General features: G+C 49.1%; 2 protein-coding genes across 4 annotated transcripts in view; both read right to left on the reverse strand.

Annotated features, from left to right (window-relative positions):
* CPLX2 (complexin 2) overlaps positions 1-19,841 on the reverse strand; it is a 203,937-nt gene extending 184,096 nt beyond the window's left edge. Inside the window, exon 1 of the mRNA XM_072756559.1 lies at positions 19,749-19,841. The gene's annotated coding sequence lies outside the window, so the exon portion shown is untranslated. The remainder of the gene's footprint in view (positions 1-19,748) is intronic.
* The window catches only part of HRH2 (histamine receptor H2), a 113,445-nt gene extending 93,560 nt beyond the window's left edge, over positions 1-19,885 (reverse strand). For all 3 annotated transcript variants that reach the window (XM_072756555.1, XM_072756554.1, XM_072756556.1), the window contains exon 1: positions 19,749-19,885. The gene's annotated coding sequence lies outside the window, so the exon portion shown is untranslated. The remainder of the gene's footprint in view (positions 1-19,748) is intronic.
* Between the last annotated feature and the right edge of the window lie 2,839 nt (positions 19,886-22,724).

Here is a 22,724-nt window from a genome sequence, read left to right on the forward strand (position 1 = left end):
CAGCCAGGTGTAGGTATTTTGGCCTGGGACTGATGTTTTAGTTAATGTTTGAGGTTTTCAAATCTGAATGACGCAGCCTGTCACATAATTCGAAATTCATCCTCCCCTCCCTTCTTCTTTCCTTCTCTCCCTTCCCTCTGTTCTTTCCAGCAAGTATTTCTTTCAGAACTCACAAGGTGTCAAATGCTGTTCTAGGTGCTGGGGGTACAATGATGAACAGAGCAGCAGCGGTTCCTTTTTTCATGGAGTTCCAAAGAAGAATCACTTCTGTTGTATTTCTATTGTACAGCCCAGGTCCCAGGGTTTCCAGTGACCTTTTGTGAAGGCAGAAACTTCCAAAAATGGAGCTTAATCCATCCTTCATCTTGTGGGCAGAGTGACTGCCCTAGAGGCCATGACACCATAAGATCATTGTCACTGTTTCTCATCACAGATAAGAGAAAAAACACTTTCTTGAACTTTCCTTTTCAAACTTCCAAAGCAATGACATGCTTATTGCAATAAACCAGTATCCTGAGGTATACAGAGAAGGCCAATGATTTGGGCTATCACATATCCAGGCCCTCATGCCCGGAAGGTGACTGCTGCTGATGGTTTGGTGTGATGGGGGCCTTCCATTCTTTCTCTGTGATTCTATGTGTACACGGGCACACAAGCTCTGCACGCAACTTTGTTCCCCTAATTCCTTTATTGTACAAGGACAACACCCCTCTGGGTCACTTAGACCTCACTCATTCTTTTGAGAACCTACGTCATGGCAATACAGCCTCTTATTGGGCTAAATGTATGAAGGATGTCTGTGCCAGCAGGTTTGCAAGCAGCAAAAGGCAGGAAACCTCCACAGTGTTCAGCAGCAGGGGATGGCTTAAGAGATCATGGCACAACGTTACTGTAGGATTGCCCTGGGCATGGTGAGATCACATATTAAATGAAATGTCATTTCATCCTCACAATAACCCAAGTGTGAAGGAAATCATTACTCCACTTAATGCTGACAGAGTGAGGCTCAGAGAGGCCAGATGATGTCACAGGCCGAGTAAGTAGCCAGAGCGCCTGGATTCAAACTCAGCTCACACTCCTTCAGCCTGCCTTAGTGTCTGTGCTTAGATCAGACTTCAACCCATCCTTCTAGCTAGATCCCACCAAACACCCCTGTACTTGTCTCCTAACTGCCATTCAGGCAACCCAGCCTTTCTCCAAATGTATCACACCTTCTCACTCCTGCCTTTGTTGTCTCCCTCACCTGGAGCCTTGTTCTTCCCTGTATTCACTTGACTACTCTTCTCTCAAGGCCCTGCTCAAACATCTCCATTTCCCTGGAGCCTTCCTGAATGCCTGGAGGCAGAAGCATTCTCCCCTGTACTTTGTACCAAGTTATACTGTTGGCACCTGCTGCCTTGTAGTGTTAATATGGCTCTGTGTTTGCCCTCCCCACAGGGCCTGGAGCATGTCCTTCTCTCTTCAACCCCCGTCCACCCACCCATCCATCCATCTACCCAACCAATATTTTCTGTTATCGATATAACAGGAGAAGTACAGGGTACGTGGAGTGCAAGTGAGTGTGTCAGTGTGTGTGTGTGTGTGTGTGTGTGTGTGTGTGTGTGATTTCCCCACCTTGGAAATATATGGGTACTCACCTTGGGATTCAATGGGTCTGGTTAGTATCTGAACAGATATGTGCAAATGGGCCTATTTGCCCCGGCATTTTATGGTGAAAATTTCCACAAGCAAAAAGTTGAAAAAAAAAAACCCACAATACAATATACACGAAATCTTACCCAACTGTCCATGGAGATTAGATAAGTGTTCACATCTCATTCTGTGTGTTGTGTGTGAAAATCACATGAAATTCATTAAGACAGCCTCCAGTCACTCCCTCTACCCATCTCAGAGGCTGAGCACAGATGTCACAGCTGCTTCCCCTTCTCATCTTTGTCTTATAATAGCCTTTCAAAAGGCACCTTCTGGAGAATTTGCTCAGGGTTGCGATACTCCTCACCGCCTCCGGGGGAGGCTTCTGACCTTTCCCTGCGGTTATCACCTAGCAAATGCAGCCATAACAAAGGGCAGGGGCCTCATTGTGAGGCCACACTACCCAATTAGCCCTCAAGAGCTGCCCCAGCCCAGCGTGAGAAGTGCACTCACTGCACTCTGGGATGTGTTTTAAACCTGCCCTGTTGGGCTCTGTGCCGGGGGGAGGTCTGACCACTTTCCATTACTAGCTTTGGTTGGTCTCTAAGTTTAGATCCTTGACCTGGCATTCCAGGCTCTTCGTGACCGGGTTCTGTCTTCTCTCTTTCGCCTCAGCTCCTGCCTGCCCTGCACGTTTTTGTGTCCTAGGACAGCACTTTGAGAAACACAGCTCCGGTGACACTGAATTCCTCTGGTTTTGAAAGTGCCAGGTCCATTCTGACTCCTTGCCTTTGCATAAGCGGTTTCCCCCTGCCTGGAGTGCCCTTCCCCCCTTCTATTGCCTGGTGAGCCCTTGTTCTCCCGTAAGACCTGGCCTCCTCTGCTCACACAGCCCGGAAGGCTTCCAGAGGTACTTGCTCCATGCCACCTCCGGCACAGGCTTGGGCTTTCTGGGGAGCAGTGGGTAGAATTCGGGAATCTCAGTGCCCCAGGAAAACTCTCCTCCTCGGGGCAGGGGGTCCTTGGTGATTCATTATCAAAATGTGTCTCCCCAGGAACTGAATTGTGTTGGCTGGGGTCCAGAACATCATTTCCCACCTCGTTCCTCCCACGTAGCACAAAGTAAAAGAACACAGAGGCTTGAGGCTCGAGGGTCGCCCCACCAGCACAGATGTAGCCCAGAGGCAAACCCAGGTCTGCCTTGTGCCTCAACCTCCCTCTCAGTGTTCCTCACAGACAAAATCCCAGAAGAAATGCCACTGGTGATAGGTTCTGTTCGCTAAAAAGAGGGATGAGGCCATCCAGAAAAGCTGCTAGGCTAGGGGCTCAGGTCTTTTCCCTTTCAAATTTTATCAGAGTCCAGCACTTTCTTTTCCCTTTTAACTGGAAGTGAAATGAAGTTCCCCTTTTAAGGTTTAAGTACCGCAGCTCCAGGCACAGCCCCTGGGGGAGCTGGCATTGTGAAAACAGCCAGCAATTTGGGGGGATCAGTTAAGGCTTGTCTGATTGGGTTTCGCATCCGGCCTGACAGATAGATCTGATTTTCCAAGCAATAATGTACACTGGAGAAGAAAACGGTATTCATCAGATAACCCCTGTATGCTAGGTACCTTCTGGGTGGACCAGGAGGCAATCCTGTGAAATAGGTGATTTGGTCCTTATTCTGCAAAAATTTGGAGAAGTGAAGGGGAGCCCCAGGGGCTGAAAAGCAAGGACTCTGGACCTATTTGGGCTCTGATTCCAGTGCTGTCATTTGAAGCTTTGTGACCTTGGGCACTGTACTGCAACCTCTCTGAACCTTAGTCTCCTCAGTTATAAAATTTGTAAAGTAATATGCCCTCCCTCACTCGGTGGATGTGAAAATGCAGAGTAAGTGTCTGTAAAACACTCGCTGCCTTGGCACATGGTAGATTCTCACCAAATGTCATCTGTATTATTGTGTAAAGCTCTACAGCCAGGAAATAGCACATATGAACACTCTATATATTGATTGAGTGTCTTCCAGGTGCAGACACTGTACTGGGCTCTTGGAATACAGCAGTGAGGTGACAGACACATGTAGAAGCTTCTGGTAGAGTGGGGGAGACAAAAATTAAGCAACTCACTGTAGAATTGCTCATTTAATAGTCGTATTGATATATATATATATATCTGAATATCTATCTATCATCTATCTATCTATCTATCTATCTATCTATCTATCTATAGCACAAAACCTCCAGGTGGGAGATGGTGGATTTAACCCCAGAGCCACGAGAAGCTTCAAGGGTAGAGGGAGGGGTGTGAGCAAAGGGCGATGTGACAGGAGGCAGGAAGGGGCCCACTGCCCTGCTGTCCTGCTGTCTATTCCAGGAGGTGGGGTGTGGCAGTGGAGGTGGGCCCAGGCTGAGCCCTGCTGACCACCCCCAGTAATCACCGTAGGCCATGAGACAGAAGTCACTGGTTCCTGAAAAGGCAATTTCTTGTCTTTATGAGGCCTAATTTCTTAGAACCTCCCTCCTATAATTGGCCATTTCAAATGTCCAATTACTGGTATCTGGTGTTGCAGGCATTAGAAAGTGGCCCCAGCAACAGACTCTCAGGACTTCCACCCCTGTCAGGAGTCCCAAAGGGGCCAGAGAAGCAGGAGTTATATCCAAGGGGCAACTTTCGTTTCTTAAGAGGGAAGACAAACCTTTGCAAGCTCCAGAGTGGCCATACTCACGTAGGGTACTGAGCAAATGTGACCAAGGCTCAGACGGTCCGTTGGAACTGAAATGACCTTGGTCTTTCCAGAGAGTCCTTCCTTCCCACTTACAGATGCCAGGCAATGTGCAGCTCCACTTAAGAAATGCTGACTGCCTGTTAGGCGCTAGGAGCTCTGGGGCTCCTTCTTACCATCGCCCAGGAGCCTGATGCAAGCTTTGGGGCGGGGGCAGAGGAGAGAAACAAAGTGGATGTGGCAGGTCCCAGCCCCCACAGTTCAGACACAGCCAAGCGACCGGTAACAGGGGCCGTAGTGGGAATGATGAGGGGCTGTGGGAACTCAGAGGAATGAGGTTGGACTCTGTGGCTAGTGGCAGGTGACAGCTCTGTGTGCGCGCACACTTTACTGAGCCTGGAAAACCCTATTAATGTTAAGAACACTCAGACTCCTGACCTAGCAGTTGCGTTTCTAGGATTTTGTGCTGTGACTCCCCGCAGCACTAACTGTGTTAGCAAAAGCTGGAAATGGTGTAGAAGTGCAGAGGACACAAAGCAATGAAGCTATCAAAAAGACTGAGTAGGTTGTCTGGGCTGATGTGGGATGGTCTCCAAACATGTGCCGAGGAGGATAGGAATAGGGGGAATGTGTGTCCACACCCCCACCTCCTGGAACAGACAGTGGGACAGCAGGGCAGTGGGCCCCTTCCTGCCTCCTGTCACATCGCACACACATCCACACGTGACTGACTGAGGAAGGGTACTTGGCAGAAGGGTAAGGTGGGTGGTTCCCTCTGGAGACTGACTTGGGGGTTGAGCCACAGGTGGGAGAAAGACTTCTTTTTTGTTTTGCTTTTAAGATTCATTTATTTATTTATTTGAGAGGGTGGGAAGGGAGAGCACAAGTGGGAGGAGCAGAGGGAGAGGGAGAGAGAATCTCAAGCACACTCTGCCCTGAGTGCAGAGCCCAACATGGTGCTTGATCTCAGGACCCTGAGATCAGGACCTGAGCCTAACCAAGAGTCACACCTTCAACCAACTGTGCCACCCAGGCACCCCATGAGACTTCTTTTACTATATGCCCCTTTGGGACCTTTTGAACCTTTTTACTTTGGGGATATATCACCGATTCAGAACCTAACAGCCACATAGTTTGACAGGTGGAAAAGGGAAGGGGCAGAGTGTGCCTGGCAGAGGGAACAACACATGGGGATGGCAGCGGGGTGATCACATCATGCCGAGGAGCAGGACCAGCCATGTGGATAGTCAGGGCTCCAGGCCAGGGCTGGTACTCAGTCTGCTAAGTCCAGGGGCCCCAGCTAAGAAATCCTCCACTCCAAGCTCATTGCCCACAGGCACCATACTCTCCTCACACTCACTGCACAGGTTTGGGAGTCACACTGGTCATGCCACGCCCCTCCAATGCTTTCTTGTTGTTAGCATAAGGAACACCATGCCTGCCACACCCTGTATGATCTGGCCTCTGCCAACCTCTCTGACTGATTCTCCAGGGGAAGTTGGAGCTGGGGATGGAGTGCCCAGGAGGTTAGACTTAGATGTCAGAGAAAGACAAACACTATATGACTTCACTCATATGTGGAATTTAAGAACATAGGGGAAGGGAAGGAAAAATAAAATAAGATGAAAATAAAGAGGGAGAAACACCATAAGAAACTCTTAACTCTAGGGAACAAAGTGAGGGTTGCTGGACAGGAGGTGGTTGGGGCATGAGGTAACAGGATGATGGGCATGAAGGAGGGCACTGGATGGAATGAGCACTGGGTATTGTATGCAACTGATGAATCACTAAATTCTACCCCTGAAACTACTAATGCGATATATGTTAATTAAGTTGAATTTAAATTAAAAAAATTTTTAAAAAAGAGTTTGGACTTAGTTCTGAAGGCAATAGAAAGCCACTGGGGCTTCAATCAGCAGGCCCAAGATTACCCAGGAAACTGGTAGCAGATCTGGGAACACGGCTCTCCTGATCCCACAACCAACCATCAATGAGGACGTTCTTCTTCCTCCTTAGCAAATATAGAATTCTTATCTCATAACAGGCCTGGGGCTCTCTCTGCATACATCATCTTGTTTATACTTTACCACAGCATCTTGAGGCAAGAGATCTATTCTGCATTTTACAAAAGTAGGAACCAAGGCTCAGAAAAGTTTGGGAACTTGCCCAAAGTCTTAGCACCGTTAAGCGGAAAAGTCAGGATTTGAATCCAGGTCTGCTGGACTCTGGAATCCCTGTACTGGGCCACTACGTATTTATCTTTTCCTGTGGAGAAAGAAATGACTGAGCTTTTTAAAGAGATAGTGTGATTGCCTGGGCATCTTCAGCATGAAACACTTCCTTCTTTGCAATAGCATTAACGTTAGTCTTTCATCTTTGTGGTTGTAGACTTCTACTCCCTTCCCGGCAGTGGGCTGGACATTGGTAAAAGCCCTGCAGGCAGGAAAAGACCTCTGGTGGAGGCTGTTCTTTAGAGAGAAAGATCCTGGATCCTGGTCATCTGAGCTTTGGTCTCACCTTTCATTTCCTCAAGGGGCCCAAAGCCAGGAATTGTGTTTGCTTCTGTCCTCAAGCATGTCTTGTTTCAAACACTGCAGCCCGCTCGGGGCCCCTCTGCACAGGCTGAATGGTGAATTTGGGGCAGCTCGGCACAGGTCGGGGAGAGCCCCACCCACTCCTTAGCCTAGAGTAAGGCCATGGGATCAAAGTGGACAATTTATTATGATGAATGTTACCACCTTGGCATCACACTGACGGGAACAGTGAGATCCACACACTGGACCAGAAGCCGGGATACTGTTCACTTCCATTTGCTGGGCACCTACAGATAGTTTATCTTCCCTGTGAGGCCAAGATTATTATTATTCCTCTTTGACAGATGGTGAAACTCATGTTCAGAGAGGTTAAGGTCACTTGTCAAGGGCACACGGCTGGTAAAGAGGCAGGCAGGGGGGCTTGGAACCAGGCCTGATTCATAGTCTCTGAGTGTCCAAGACATGCATCTCCCTGCTCATCCTCTGATTATCTGTGTGACCAGTTCTTGGTGAGGTGATTTCTTATCAGTGAGAGACCCTATGCTGTTTGCCTGGCCTCTGCCAATGGCTGGATGTGGGAACTTGAAGCCACATTTGGTGGCAATAAACTCCCTTAGATATTGTTTGTCTGAGAAAGTCTTTATTTCTCTTTCATTTTTCGTTTCAATTAAGGTGAAGTTCACATAACAGCGAATTAACCATTTCGAAGTGTACAGTTCAGTAGCATTTGGTACATTCACAATGTTGTGGTTCCAAAACATGTTCATCACCCCCAAAAGAAACTCCACACCCCTTAAGCAGTCACTCACCATCCCCTTATCCTGGTCCCTCCCAACTAGCAATCTTATTTCTGGCTTTTTGGCTTTGCCTCTTCTGGATATTGTGGGCACAACGTGTGCATAAAATTGAGAAGCGTGGGGCTGGGGGAAACCCCTGATTCTCTTTTCTACTCTCTGCCTCCCTTTCATCCACCTAGGTGCTCAGCTAAGTACTTAGGTATCATCACTCCTGACATCCAACCTACCAGCAAGCCCGGGGAACCTGCCTCTGAAATGTGTGTATCTAGGATGTGGCTACTTACTTTCCTTGGCCTCTGCCACCAGTGCGGTGTTGGTCCAAGCCAGTAACACCTCTTGCCTGGGCTTTTTTTTTTTTTTTTAAGATTTTATTTATTTATTCATGAGAGACAGAGAGAGACAGACAGAGAGAGAGAGAGAGAAAGAGAGAGAGAGAGAGAGAGGCAGAGACACAGGCAGAGGGAGAAGCAGGTTCCATGTAGGGAGCCTGATATGGGACTCGATCCTGGGACTCTAGGATCATGCCCTGGGCGGAAGGCAGCACTAAACTGCTGAGCCACCCGGGGATCCCTTGCCTGGGCTGTTTCAGACCACTCTCGACTGGCCTCCCTTCTCTCTTGCCAATGCTGTACCATGACACCCTCTCCTTGGCTAGGAAGGCCCCATGGGATCTGCACCCTACCTACCTCTCTGGGATCCTACATGATGCCTAAGGCCTCAATGGGCACCTGGCCCCTCTGACCTTGCTCCAGTGCTGTGGACATGTCACTCGCTCCTCCTTGGGAGTCTGCCTGTGGTGTGCTACTAACCTGGACATTCCACTCTTGGCACAAATATCAGTTCCACAGACAGGCCCTCCTTGACCCTCCAAAGCAGCTCTCATCACCTCTATCATATCCCTCCCTTTGGCTTTCCACAGAGCACATTTTTTCCCCTGGCATTTTTCTTGCTTCCCTATATTTGTTCACTATCTCTCTCTCCCCACTGGAACACGGGTACCACAAGGGCCAGGATCCACTCTGTCTTGTTCCCTGACAGGCATTTAATGAGGGCTCAATTAATACTTATTGGATTGACATGTTGAAAACAACTGTCATAACAATATAATATCCCATTTACTGGGCACTTTCAAGGTGCCATGCGATGTTCTAAGTACTTTATATACTTTATCCCATTTAATCTCTGCAACAACCCTATTATGTGGATTCCATTATTCATTTCCATTTTCTAGATAAGGAAATTGAGGTTTAAGTTGTTTTGTGACTTGGCCAAAGTCCACGGCCAGCAGTGGCTTGGCAAGTGTGAGGAAAGTCTGGGGAAGGGCTTTCAGAGCAGGAATTGGACCAGGCCAAATGAAAATTCTGTCTCGGTTCTCCTGCAGGAGGTGAGACCCTGGATTGCCAATGTTTGTAGGGGGGCCCAAATCTCTGCCATCTGGTGGGGAAGAGGTAGGGTAGAGAGGGCACAGGGTTAGGAATTTAAACCCTGAGTCTGAGTCCCTGGTATGACTCTGACGGGCTATGTTACCTTCAACAAGTTCTCCACCCTCAATGTTCTCAGCAGAAAAATGAGGAGATGGGCTTATAATATCCCAAAGATTTCTTCCAACAACTTTGTGTATGTAGAGAGGTGCTGGGAAAGATGGAATCATGAGCTCCCAAAATAGTAGTCAAGAACCCCTTGTACAGCATCCCTAAAACAGGTAGTGAGGCACAATCACCTTGCATACCTCCAATGATGGGGGACTTACTATCTCAGAAATTATTTGCCAACTAGTCACAGCCATTTAAAGACATTATAGAGCCAACACACTCTTTGTTTTGGAGGCTACCCCACTGCATAATAAATGCATTTTAATGTATGCATATTCCAAAGAAAAGAAAATGTGTACTTAGCTATTTAGTATAATGAGGCTGCCACTGACCAGCTGTCATAGTGGCATATTCGTAGATAGCCAATTAAACATTTATTACTTGCAATTTTGTGATTTTCTTTTTGTATTTTAGATCTAGAGTGTGTGTGTGTGTGTGTGTGTGTGTGTGTGTGTGTGTGCCTATATGAGTTTGCAGACATTTTTATAGTTTCCTTAAAGCTCTGAAGCCCCATAGAACAAAATACCCTTTGCCAGGCAGTTCGACAGAGCCCCTTGTTCTCCTGAGTGTCTGCCTCTTTACCATCAAACAGCCCTTGGGCCCTCAGACTGGACTCTTTGCCATCATCACTGCCACCACGGCACTTGCCTGTAGCTGTTACCATCCACGTCCTGGCCACCATCATCTCCATCACCATATCACCTCCCCCCACCTCTGGCCACAATTGTCCCAGGCGCTGGACACGGGAGCCGCCCCAGCCCACACGGGATCACCCTCCCTCTCCATTCCTCTTCCCCCCAATCTCACTCCAGGTTTTGCCCTTCTGACAAGGTACAGCTTGCTCCTACAGGTGACAGTCTTGCAGCCGGCCGGCCAGGTCACCTTAATGATGGTGGCAGCAAACAGTGAGCATTCGCCCAGAACAGTCACACACACTGGCTATCTTACATAATCCTCTCTGTCCTCTCCCACTTTCCATTGCCCCTCCACATACTTGTGCCCTCATTTTGGGTCCTGCAGGAGAACTCTGGTGCAATCCAGGCAGTCACTATTACCCCATTTCGCAAATGTGGCACAGAGAGGTGAACCGCCTAGGCCAAGGCCACAGTCAGGCAGAGGCTGGAAGAGCCCCCTCGGTTTCCCATTCCCGACAGCTTACCCCGTCCCACACCCCCTGTGTCTCTCAAACCTCATTCGCTCATGCACCACTCCCAGGATTCTTGCCAAAACCACAAAATACCAGTCCTCATTTTTCACTTCGTATTTTTCTTTAATGTGATTGAATTTATTGCAAAAGGAATTGTTTCAGGGATGCCTGGGTGGCTCCGTGATTGAGCATATGCCTTTGGCTCAGGTCATGATCCCCGGGTCCCACATCGGGCTCCTCCCAGGGAGCCTGCTTCTCCCTCTGCCTCTGCCTTTCTCTCTGTGTCTCTCACGAATAACTAAATAACATCTTAAAAAACAAAAATAAAAACAAAACAAAACAAAAACAAGGAGACCTCCCCAGCAGCTACAGTGCATTCTAATTCCAGCTCTGCTACTTACCAGTGAGGCAGTCCTGGCCAGGAGACTTGGCTTGGAGCCCCAATTTCCCTTCCCGTGAAATGGAGATAACAACCCCAACCACATAAGGGTGGGGAGAGGCTCTCGGGCTTAAGAGCAAGGCACTTCTAGGGCCAGCTACCCCACTGCTTCTCTCCGCAGGGCATGGTGTCTCTCTGCCTCAGATTCCTCTACGGGGAGAATGGAAATGATGATAGTTTCTACATTATCTGACTGTCATAAGGAAGAAACGGGCATAGGTGTGTAAAACCTCAGTAGTTGGTGCTCAGTGGGTATGAACTGTCTACATCATGCCCAAGCACTCAGCACGATGGTTGACCCAGACCCTGTCTTCCTCTAGCTGCCCCCCCGCCCCCCCCCCACCAACTAGGCTCTGTCCTGCCTTGTCCCTTCTCCTTCCACGACCTCACCATGTCCCTTCCATCAGCTACATCCCCTGGCAATACCCTGAGTTCCTAGACCCTGCCCTGGAGGACCAACCCATGGCTCTTCAGCCTCTGCCCTAGATGCCAGGCTTCCCAGAAATGTCCACTCAGCCCAGTCCAAACACAGAACAAACTGTAGGTTTAACTGTATTATTCCCGACAGTTGAGTGCTGGAAATGACTTCTAGGTCTAATTTCTTAAAACTAGAAGATTGGTTCAGCAAATTATGTCAAACGGGATCTTGATAGCCATCACTATCATGTCTTGGAAACTATGAAATAATAAAGGAAAATGTTTATATTTAAGTAATAAAATAGCAAGATTGAAATTGTATAGAGAAGATGTATATTATGACTGAGAACGCCTATCTTGTTAACCTACAGGAGGGAAAAACAACTAGAATTAATGTCTAGAAGGGCAGACTGGATGGTAATAGTGGTTTTCTTTGGATGGTGGCACAATGACTTATTACTATACCTTCTTCTAAATTTCTTTATTCAAAATTTCTACATTGAGAATTAATTCTACAGTGACTGAAAAAACAACACAAAGACGCAGAAGTGTGTATACTGTACTTCTTGGATATCGGATATGCATAGACACAGATATATATGTATATACACACATATATATACATATGCTTTATATATATGCTATATATATATTTTTTTCTTTGTGCAAAAAAGTATATATATATATATATACTTTTTTGCACAAAGAAAATTTGGAAGGTTACACAACAAACAAAAGTGAACCCCTCACTTGGGCAGATGGGGGCAGGGTGGAGTGAGGCTCCCCTGTGCACCTTTGATATTGTACTTCTGACCCCATGAATGTTTTCTCTAATCAGAAAGTGAAAAGAAAAAGAAAACATAACTATCTAATAAACCTTTAGCCATGGCAGTATTTTCCCAAATGGGCTCTGCGGACATTTGTTCAAGTTGCTGAGTCTGTCAGCATGTGCTGGGATTGAGAGAGGCTGGGGATTGCAGAGCTCCCAATAAGCCAAATAAGGTCCCAGAGCCCAGCCCCATCCTGCCTTATCTTTCCTACAGAGCCTACCTGAAGAATGATGCTCCCAGGACCAGTTTCAGGAATATAGGACACGAGAAAGTTAGAAGGCTGGTCATGCCTTCCTGAGCCAGGCAGGCTGTGTATGGATTGTTTTCACCCGCTGTGGGCCTGTGGGGGTGTGGGCATGCCTTGGTCAGAGGGGTGGTCACTGTGGTCACCACAGGCCCAGTACCACCAGATTGCCAGCTTCTTTTGAATAAGCTGGGTTTTAAATGAAATCTGGCTATAAAATAAAATATCTAACCTTTTCAATGCAATCTCTTCTCTTTTTTTCCCCCTAACATCTTATGATTCCCTGCAAAAGTCGTCCACCAGCTATGAGCTCAGCATGTTGCTGACATTCTCAGAGAGCCATGTTGGCCCTGAGGATTTTCCTCTTCTAGTCCCCCACCCTCTTTCATGATTGCTTTGAGAATTTTGACCCAGATCAGCATCAAACTCATTGGCCAATTGCTCAGGGGAGTTTGCCTTCCTTCTGGTTGAAAATTGGGCTGACATCCATCCATCTCTGCCCCAGGAGTATGGGAAGGAGTCCGGGAGAGGGCCGACTAACTCTAGCAACCAGCCGTCTCGTGGGGAGTGAACACTCTGCGCCAGGCAGTGACAGTTAGTGGCCTTGCAGCTGGACTCCCACTCTGGGCTCTAACAGCCTTCTGGCGCCAGTGTCTGCACACTCCCCCCACACCACCACCTGCCCCCTTCCCCGGCCGCCCTCTTCAGCTTCAGTTTCCCTTCCCCTCCTGCCATCATACCCTCTGTGTGCCAGCCAGCCAGGAAGTCTCATCCTTCCCTTAACTCTCCATATTCTCGCACCTCAGGGCCTTTGCACATTGTGATCCCTTGGTCAGGATCATCATCTCCTGCTGCTGCCTCTGCCCTTCTCAAACGATATATCCCTGTGCCTTTTCTGTTGTAGCCAGCCCCCCAGGAGGCTGGCATCCACTGTTCCTGCACTGTTCATTATTTAGACTCCCCTTTCTCCTTCAACTCACATTCCCTTCATGTGCTGTCACCCCCCAAAACAGCTTTTAAACCTGTTCCCTTGTCTCCAGTGGCGGTGTTCCAGCCTTTATCCCAGCTCACCTGGATGACAGAAGGGCTGTCCTGACTGCAGGTCTCGGCTCCCTCCTCAGCCCCACCTGCCTCCACATTATCTGAGGAAAGGCCGTTTTAGAAAACACATCCTGATCACCTCTATTCTCTGTCTAAAACCCTCGTGTTGCTCCCCAGCCTACAGGACAAAGTGCAAACTCCTCAGTTTGGCATTGTGGGATCCAACCCTGGGGACTCCTCTGTTACCTCCTTCCACTGCCCCTCATGCCTCAGGCAAAACCTAGCTGTCTGGTGTGCCCTGAGCACACCTGGAGGTTTTGTGGCTCTGTGTCTTTGTACATCTCTTTCTCCACCTGGAATACGCTTTGACTACCAATTGCCCTCCCCATTCACCTCTACTCCCAATTCTGTGAATCCAGGGTTGGAGGTTAGATTATTTTTGCAGCAAAGGCAGACGATTCCAGAGCTGAAAGTGGTTGAGGTGGAACACCTGGGGGGCTCAGCGGTTAAGCATCTGCCTTCAGCTCAGGTTGTGGTCCCCGGGGTCCCGGGATCAAGTCCCACATCGGGCTCCCCATGGGGGGCCTGCTTCTCCCTCTGCCTGTGTCTCTGCCTCTCTCTGTGTCTCTCATGAATAAATAAATAAAATCTTAAAAAAAAAAAAAAAAAAGAAAGTGACTGTAGGTATCCAGTCCTTGCTGGAGCTGTTGACAATTCTCCTTGCTGTTCCTGGAGGTAGGGCACCAGGTCAAGGCCACCACATGTTCCTGGAGACTGTCCACAGGGCTGGTGATAATCAGCCCTCTGCTTGCTCCAATCTATGACCAACTTGGCTCCAGCTACCTTTCCCTCACTGCCACGGCGCCAGGCCCGCACCCTCCTGGCAGGGCTGTCACACGGAAGCTGGTATCAAGAAGGACAGAGTCAGGTTCTATGAGATCAGCCAGTGTGCCCCTGCCTGGTTTTCGGATGGAGCAGTTGGGGGCTCAGAGAGGGACAGTGGCTTGCCCGGGTCATACAGTGATGAAAGGTGTCATCCTTTCATGCCTCGGAGTCATGCCTCAGAGCCCAGCATTTCCAGATCAGATAGATTAAAAAAAAAAAAAAAAAACAATCAAAGAATACCCTGAGATTCACTAGCAAGGGCCTGGGGAGGAGGGCCTTAAATTGACAGGACAGGGCAGGCCTACCGAGGCTGACCCCAGAGCTGCTATGCACCTGGTGGTCCTACAGAGGAAAACAGCCTGAGCCATGCAGATGACTTTAGTGGGGACCAGATTGCCGTTGTGAGATCAGTGTGGTTGGTATATGGTAAGTGAGCAGAGATGCAGTCAAAGCTACAGGCAGGGCCTGATCACAATCGTGTCGGGCCTTATAGACCTCGGTAGGGTTTGCATTTTAGTCCACGTAAGGGAATGACACAATCAAGTTTTGACTCTGATCTGAGTAGACAGTTCTGCAAACTATATATACAAATGGCCAACAAGCACCTGAAAAGATGTTCAAATTCATTAGCTCTCAGGGGAATGCAAATCAAGACCAAAAAGATACCACATCATACCCACAGAATCCAAAAGTTGGGTAATTACGGTTGGTGAGGATGAAAAGAAGCTGGAACCTTTATCACACTCTGGTGGGGCAGTAAAAGGTTCAGGTGCTGGGGTGCCTGGGTGGTACAGTTGGTTCAGCATCTGACTCTTGATTTGGGCTCAGGTCATGATCTCAGGGTCATGAAATTGAGCCCAGCATCGGGCTCCAAGCTCAGCACAGTCTGCTTAAGATCCTTTCTCTCCCTCTGCCCCTCCTCCCTGTCTCCACTCAAGCATGCGCGCTCTGTCTCTCTCTCATATAAATAAAAAATAAATAGATCTTTTTTTAAAAATAGGTTCAGCTGCTTTGAAAGATGCTCTGGTAGTTCCTTAAAAGGTTAAACATAGCATTACTATATGGCTTAGTAACTCTTCTAGATATATCCCTGGAAGAAATGAAAATATGTCTTCAAAATCGGTACACAAATGTTCATAGCAGTATTATTCATAATAGCCAAAAAAGTGTTAACAACTCAAATGCCCATCAACTGATGAATGGGTAAACAAAATGTGGTGTATCCTCGAGTGGAGTATTATTTTGGTCACATAAAGGAATGAAGTATTGATACATGTTACATACAACACAGATGAACTTTGAAAACTTGCTAAGTGAAATAAGCCAGACACAAAAGGCCATCTCTTATTCCATATAATCACATATTATATGATTCCATTGATATGAAATGTCCAGAATAGGCACATCTAGACAGAAAATAGATTAGCAGCTGCTTAGCCTTGAGAGGGAACGGGGATTGATTGGGGGAATGACAGTTAATGGGTACAAAGTTTCTTTAGGGGTGATGAAAATGTTCTGTAATTTTTTTTTAATTTTTTTTTTTTTATTTATTTATGATAGTCACACAGAGAGAGAGAGAGAGAAGCAGAGACACAGGCAGAGGGAGAAGCAGGCTCCATGCACCGGGAGCCCGACGTGGGATTCGATCCCGGGTCTCCAGGATCGCGCCCTGGGCCAAAGGCAGGCGCCAAACCGCTGCACCACCCAGGGATCCCTGTAATTTTTTTTTTAATTTTTATTTATTTATGATAGTCACAGAGAGATAGAGAGAGAGGCAGAGACACAGGCAGAGGGAGAAGCAGGCTCCATGCACCGGGAGCCCGACGTGGGATTTGATCCCGGGTCTCCAGGATCGCGCCCTGGGCGAAAGGCAGGCGCCAAACCGCTGCGCCACCCAGGGATCCCGAAAATGTTCTGTAATTAGATCATGGTGATGGTTGCACAACATACTGAAAACCATTGACTTGTAGACTTTAAATGGGTGAGACTTATGGCATATGAATCACGTCTCTATAAAGCTTGAATTTTGTTCTGAAGGACCACTCTGGTTGCTGGTGGGGGCAGAGTGGCAGCAAGGAGGCCAGGCAGCCAATAATGCAATCACAGGCTCAAAGCGCCCAGCACACAGGAGGCACTTAGTGACTATCTGTGGACGCCTCGCACAGGCTGATCCCTGTTTGGGAATGCCCGTCTCTTCTCATCCAGCCTTTCTTAACTCTGCACTGTTGACATTTTGCACAGGATGATTCCTTGCTGTGGAGGCACCATGGGATGTGCATCATGGGATGTTTAGCAGCACCCCTGCCCCTACTCTCTAGAGGTCAGCACATCCCCCCACCCAAGTTGTGACGATCAAAAATATCCCCTAGGAGACCAAACTGACCCCAATTGAGAACCACTACTCTAACCTCTTCTGCTCAGCTGGTAAATCCTTGCTTATCCTTCCAGAATCATTTCCCATATTATTTCTTCTTGGCAGCCTTCACCTTTCATTCCCAGTTTCTTAAACAAACCCCCATCCTAAACCTGAGCACACTGTTTACACACCGCTCTCCCTCACAGCTGTGTAGAGATGGCACCTTACCTTTGGGTTCCAACATCTAGTGCAAAACCTGGCCTTTGGAGGTCGCCACTGAGCCATTTCCTCATCTGCCAAGTGTGGAGATGCACTGCCTCCCCCAGGGTTTCCGTGATTAGTGCTTAAATGTAAGCTAACTGATCTGTTCACCACTCCTGACTCTGGGTAAAGGAGTGTAGGTAGGTTCAGGATCCAGATGGCCTGGGTTTGAATGCTGTGGGATGCTAGGCAAGTGACTGAGTCATCTGACTCTTGATTTCTTCTCTGTAAAATGGGGATATTGATAGTACCCACCCTATAGGGTTATACGAACACAAAGCAAGAACCACAACAAATGTCAAATATGATTGGTAATAATCATTTACTATTCTTTCTTCTTTCCAAGGGGCTTTCTGGGATTCAGCAGAGAGGTGGTCCGGTCACTGGTAAGTGTCCATGTGTGAGCCCTGTCCTGGGTGCTGGCCAAAAGGTGGGGGTGGATGGGTTATATTGTCACGAGAAGCCAGACACAAGTTCTGTGTCCACTAATGAGCATATTCCATAAAAATGGAAAGTTCAGAAATTCTAAAGAGTTAGGGAACAAATATCCCATAATCCTGTCATCCACAGGCAAATATTGCTAACATTCTTTGGTCTATTTCCTTCTAGTCTTTTTTCTAAGTGCTTGCCCACAGATTTGTGACCATACCCTATATATGCATATGTATAAGCATGTCCTCATTCATTAAAAAACTCTCCATTTTTAGTAGCCACATGATTGTCCCATAATTTACTTAATTGATCCCCTAACTGGACATTTAGGCACTCTCTGATTGTTGATGAGAATCTTTGCATCTGAAAGAGCTTTTGTTCATATTCCCATCACTTCATCTGGATGTCTTCCCTTCTTTTAAAACATTTTTGGCAAAGGAACCTCTCTAGCTGGCTGAGACACCCATTTCCCCATAGCTAGGCATCCATTTTTCCCATCATCAGGGATTTCTTCCCCCAGGCTGAGCTAAATCCTTGGGATTGGGACTTAATCCTGTTTCCCCTTCTCCGAGCATTGATGAAGATGGACCCCAGCTGGACTTGTTTTTGCCTGGACGCGTCAGCTGGGAGGGTCAGTTTAGTTAGTCATCCGTGGATGGAGACCAAAAAGTGTCCGTGGATGGAGACCAAAAAGTGTCCGTGAAGCCAGGAGGAGTAGCTGAGGCCAAAGTTAATGGAGACAAAGTTGACTAGGACAAAGTGATGGAGGAAGAGAACTGTTGGTTGGCTTGGGTGAGCCAGCCTGAGATCTGCTTTCTATCTGTGGTGCTAAATAGTGACCTTCCTTCCTTCCAGACGCCTAGAGAAATCATCACTAGGCAAAGGTATCCCAATCCCGCTGCCAGACTCAGTCGCACTTTCTCCACTGTTTATACAGCAGCTCCTCCTATTACATGTGGATGGTGAAACCAGTGCTGACTGGGCCCCTGCCAGGTCCCATGCTAGACACCTTCCACAGTCATATTTGGGATCCAGTGTGGTACCATCAGAAGAACTTGGAATCAGGCAGATCTAAGATCAATCCCAACACAAGCACGTCCCAACAGTGTGACCATGTGGAAACCATTTACCCTCATGAGACTTGGTTTCCTGGCCTGTTATTTCAGTGTTTAATGGGACCAGCTTCCCAGGATCCTTGCGGAGACTACAGCCAACACTGGATGAATAAGGCACCAAGTCCCAGGCCTGCACAGAGCAAGGGCAGGAGAAATGTGACTTTCTCGTTCCATTCAATTCTCATTATATCTCACAGTCAAAAATGTCAATAAATGTAATCTATCTCATTGCCTTTTATAACCTCCAGCAACAGGGCGCTCATTAGTAAGTATGAATTTATAAGGTCCCATTACAAATAAGATACTGAGGCTCAGAGAGATTCCACCAGGAGTTTTCCCGCACAGACTGTCATCTCACAGCTTTCATGTCTCAGAGAACCATCAGGATGTGTGTCTGGAGGGGAAGGGGCTCCTGCCCCCCACCCCCCTTCCCTGCACCCTGCTTCATGCCCAACTGGGCCACTGGCCACCTCTGGCAAAGGAGACCAGAAATGACCTGCCACGTAAAAATGAGTTCCCAGCAGGCAACCAGAACCGGGACTCTGGCCATTGAAGTTTAGGGTATGAGGGCTGCCCTGGAGGGACACCACAACCGGCGGGTACTTTGCTGCCCATCTTCTTATCCTCATAGCCTTCTCAAAGGGGCCGTCAGCATACCCACCCCTCTTTGCAGAGCTGGAAACTGAGGTTCACATGGTCAAGGTCACCTGCAAGTGTTTCAATCAGCGAACCGGGATTCCTAGCCAAGGCCACGTGCCCAGCTCATCCCAGACCCAAATGGGTCCAGGCAAGCCCTGCCCCGACCTTGCTACAGGGCAGAGGCCAGCAGCCCAGGAGGACGAAGGCCAAATGCCTCGGCTGGCTCCGGAGGAGCTCAGAGCCCCTTCCTGCCCACCCCCAGCCTTCTCCTGGCTTTCCTTAAGCAGAATGTCGTTCCGTGCTCCCGCAGACACAACGCCCCGAGAAAATGCCATCGCCCTGGAGCCGGGGCCAGAGCAGGGACCTCTCCGGCGCGAGCGGACTTTCCAAATCCACCCCCACGCGGGCAGAGGGGACAACCCACGGACCCCGCGCCCCGAGCCCGGCTGTGACCCGGGGCTGCCTCCGTCCTTGCAGCGCCCCCTTGGCGCGCGCACGGCCCCCGCGGGTCACAGAGAAGGAAACTGAGGCTCGCAGGCGGAGAGAATCGTCCAAGGTCAGGCACAGTCCGCGAGCCGCGGCGGGGCCGAGCTCGCAGTCGGGGTTAGGGTCACGGCGGCGGCGGCGGCGGGGGACCCCCCCCCCCCCAGCAGAGGCCCCGCGGGGAGGCTCGGCGGCCGCGTTACCTTGAGCGCCGCGTGGGGCGGCTCCGGCTTCGGCTCCCGGCTCCCGGCTCCCGGCGTCCAGCGCCCGCGCCCGCGCCGGCTCCGCTCCGGGCAGGGATGGAGCGAGCGCCCCGCCCGCCCGCGCCCCGCGCCCCGCGCCCGGCGCCCACTTCCTCGTCTCCGCCCCCAACTCGCTCCTCCTCGCTCGCAGCCGCTCCCGCCCACCCTCCCCGGCCTCTCCCGGGCTCCCTGCTCCCCGCTTTCTCTCCCTCTCCCCTGCCGCCTCCGTGCACAGCACACTGCTTTGCTCCCTCCCCGCAGGCCCTCTCCCCCACGCTCCCCTACTTTCTCCCAGACCTTCTTTCCTTCTCTCTCTCTCTGGCTCTGACGTGTCTTTCTTTCTGTCACACTACCCCTCTCCCTTCATTCCCCCCCTCACTTGCAACCACTCCCCCCTCGCCTCAGCCCTGGCTGGGACCCAGATGCAGTTGTGAGATGATAGCAGTGGAAGGGCACCCCCAGCTGTGGCCCAGGAATCAGGTGGCACCACTCAGCAGTGGGTGCCCAGCACTCTGCCACCTGGAATCAGGCTACAGGAGAGAAAGCACTCGTTTCTGGGAAAAAGCCTGGATAATTCTGAGATCAATGGAACTTCAGAAAACCCCAGACTGGGTTTGTTCTAGTTGGAAGAAGGGATGGAGGAAGAGAAGAGGTAGAGAAGAGGGTCTTAGGAAAGGGGCTTTTGAGTATGAAAACAGAGGCTCAGTTGGGAAAACCCTTAAATGTCAAGATGTCAAGGCTGCTGTGCTAACCATGTGGACCTGGATAGAGGTAACCTGGGTGCGCAGGATGGCCATGGGCTGTGCTAGGCCTGGATAGGAGAAGCAGGTGGTCACAGAGGTTGCCCCTAATTGCTTGGGGAGCCTGATACGAAGAAGGAAGTTTTCATAGAAGCTTGGCAAAAGAGAGCAAAAAGATGCTGGCTCAGCTGAGCATACATGTCCCAGGTGTGCTAATGATGATTGATATATCACCCTAGGCCATTCTGTCACTATGGGCCTGGCCCTGTGTCTCCCAGGCTGAGATGCAGACTAAAGCCACAGCCCTCTGGAGCTCTGAGGTCACAGTTTCTGCAGGGTGGTGTGGTAGGCCAAGCATCCAAGTCATCTTGGAATGACAGCAAGAGCCTCCAAGCTCTTGCTAGATTCCATGTTTGCTCACCTACAATTTACAAAGCTGCATAGGTCATCTCTTAAAAAGTGTAAATCAGATCAAGCCTCTGTACTCCCTGCTCAAAACCCTCCCATGACTTCCTGTTGTAGTTAGAATCAAAATCCAAGCTTGCTATCACAGCCAACATGATCTGGCTTACCTCTCTGGTCTCATGTCTCACCACATTCTGCCTCATTCCACATGCCTCAGCTATAGCCGCTTCCTACTCATGCCCAGAATGGGCTGTGCTGGGCCATACCACAGACCATTTGCATTGGCAGTTCCTTCTTCTGAGGTTGTTCTTCCCCCACATCTTCCTGGCACCTCACACGTCAGAGAGGCCACAAGGCCTGATCATCTTACTTAAAGCAGTCACTCCCTCACTGCAGTGCTTTTCACATCATCCCTTTTTATTCTGATGAAAACACTCATCAGTATCTAGAATTATTTTGTTTTAATGCTTATTGTCTGCTTTATTTCACCAGAACGTAGCCGGTGGAGGAGTGGGAACCTTGTTTGTATGGTTCCCTGTGTCTCCCCAGAGCCTGTAACAGTAGCCGGCACATACTAATAAATGCCCAATAAATGTCGGTTGGAAGTGAATGAAATAAATACTATAATGAAAATATTTAGAAAAAAGAAAAGTTGATTGACGCTGCCAGGGGAATAAAGATTGTCTTGTGATAGGAGTGGAAAAGAGGTGAGGGCCACAGAGCTGGAGGAAACAGCAGGGAGACAGATGCAGAGCGTCAGCTAACCTCGGGCATTCGGGGAGCACTGCCTGGTAGGCCAGCCAGCAGAAATCATATGGCAGCAGGGAGGCTTTTGGGATACCTCAGGGATGGGGGTTTGGACTTGATCTTGTGAGCAATGGAAGCTGTGGCAGGTTTGGGGGCTGGGTGACTGGAAAGGCTGGAGTGTGTATCCTGGAGAAGAAAAGGCTCTAGCAACCTCTGTCTCTATGAAGGGCTCTCTGAGGAAGCAGATGAGACACCAGCACTTGGACCAATGGTAGAAATAGAATGAGACAGATTTGGACTCTGTAAAGGATCTTTTTTTTAAGGATCTGAAAAGGGAAATTGGCTCTATGTGGGTGAGATTACTGTACACTCATATTCAGTGCCCCTCCCAGAGAAAGGATGCTATGACTGTGACCTGTTTAGCCACTGATGTATTGGTGAAGATGATTTGTGTCATTTCTATGCAGGAGGGTCTGGGACAGCAAGTGTCTTCTGTCATGAGACTGACTGGCTCTATTCAGGCAATGTTCAAGGACAGGCTAGTAGATCACACTGGGTGCCAGAGTGAAGTCCCAGAACCCCACCCAGCTCCCAGTAGACATGTAATGTGATGGAGAGAGAAATTTGTTGTAGGCCATTTGGATCTGTGGAGTCACTTGATGTTGCAGGATAATCTTGGCCCCTCGGTGCTCTTCCCTGAGTCAGAGGTCCAGTCAAGCTGGTGTCAGCACTTCTTAGCTGTGACAAATTTTCAAATTTTCAACAATTTGGCCCAAGCTTCTCTGCAAATTCCCATCAAGAGGAGGAACCTGTGTTCCTTCTCATCAACTGGGGCCTGTCTCATGACTGGCTTTAACAGACCGAACCCAGAGGAAGTGGTGCTGTGCAGCTCTTGAGGCTGGGCCTATAAAGCCTTGGTGCTTCAGCTCTCACTGTCTGGGAAGAATGCTCTGAGACCACCAGGCCATGAAGACATCTGGGATGAAGGACCACACACAGAGAGATGGCCAGCTCTCCCAGCTTTCACAGCCACATGGCAAGATCA

Source organism: Vulpes vulpes, chromosome 4 (assembly GCF_048418805.1).
Source record: "Vulpes vulpes isolate BD-2025 chromosome 4, VulVul3, whole genome shotgun sequence".
Lineage (NCBI taxonomy): Eukaryota > Metazoa > Chordata > Mammalia > Carnivora > Canidae > Vulpes > Vulpes vulpes.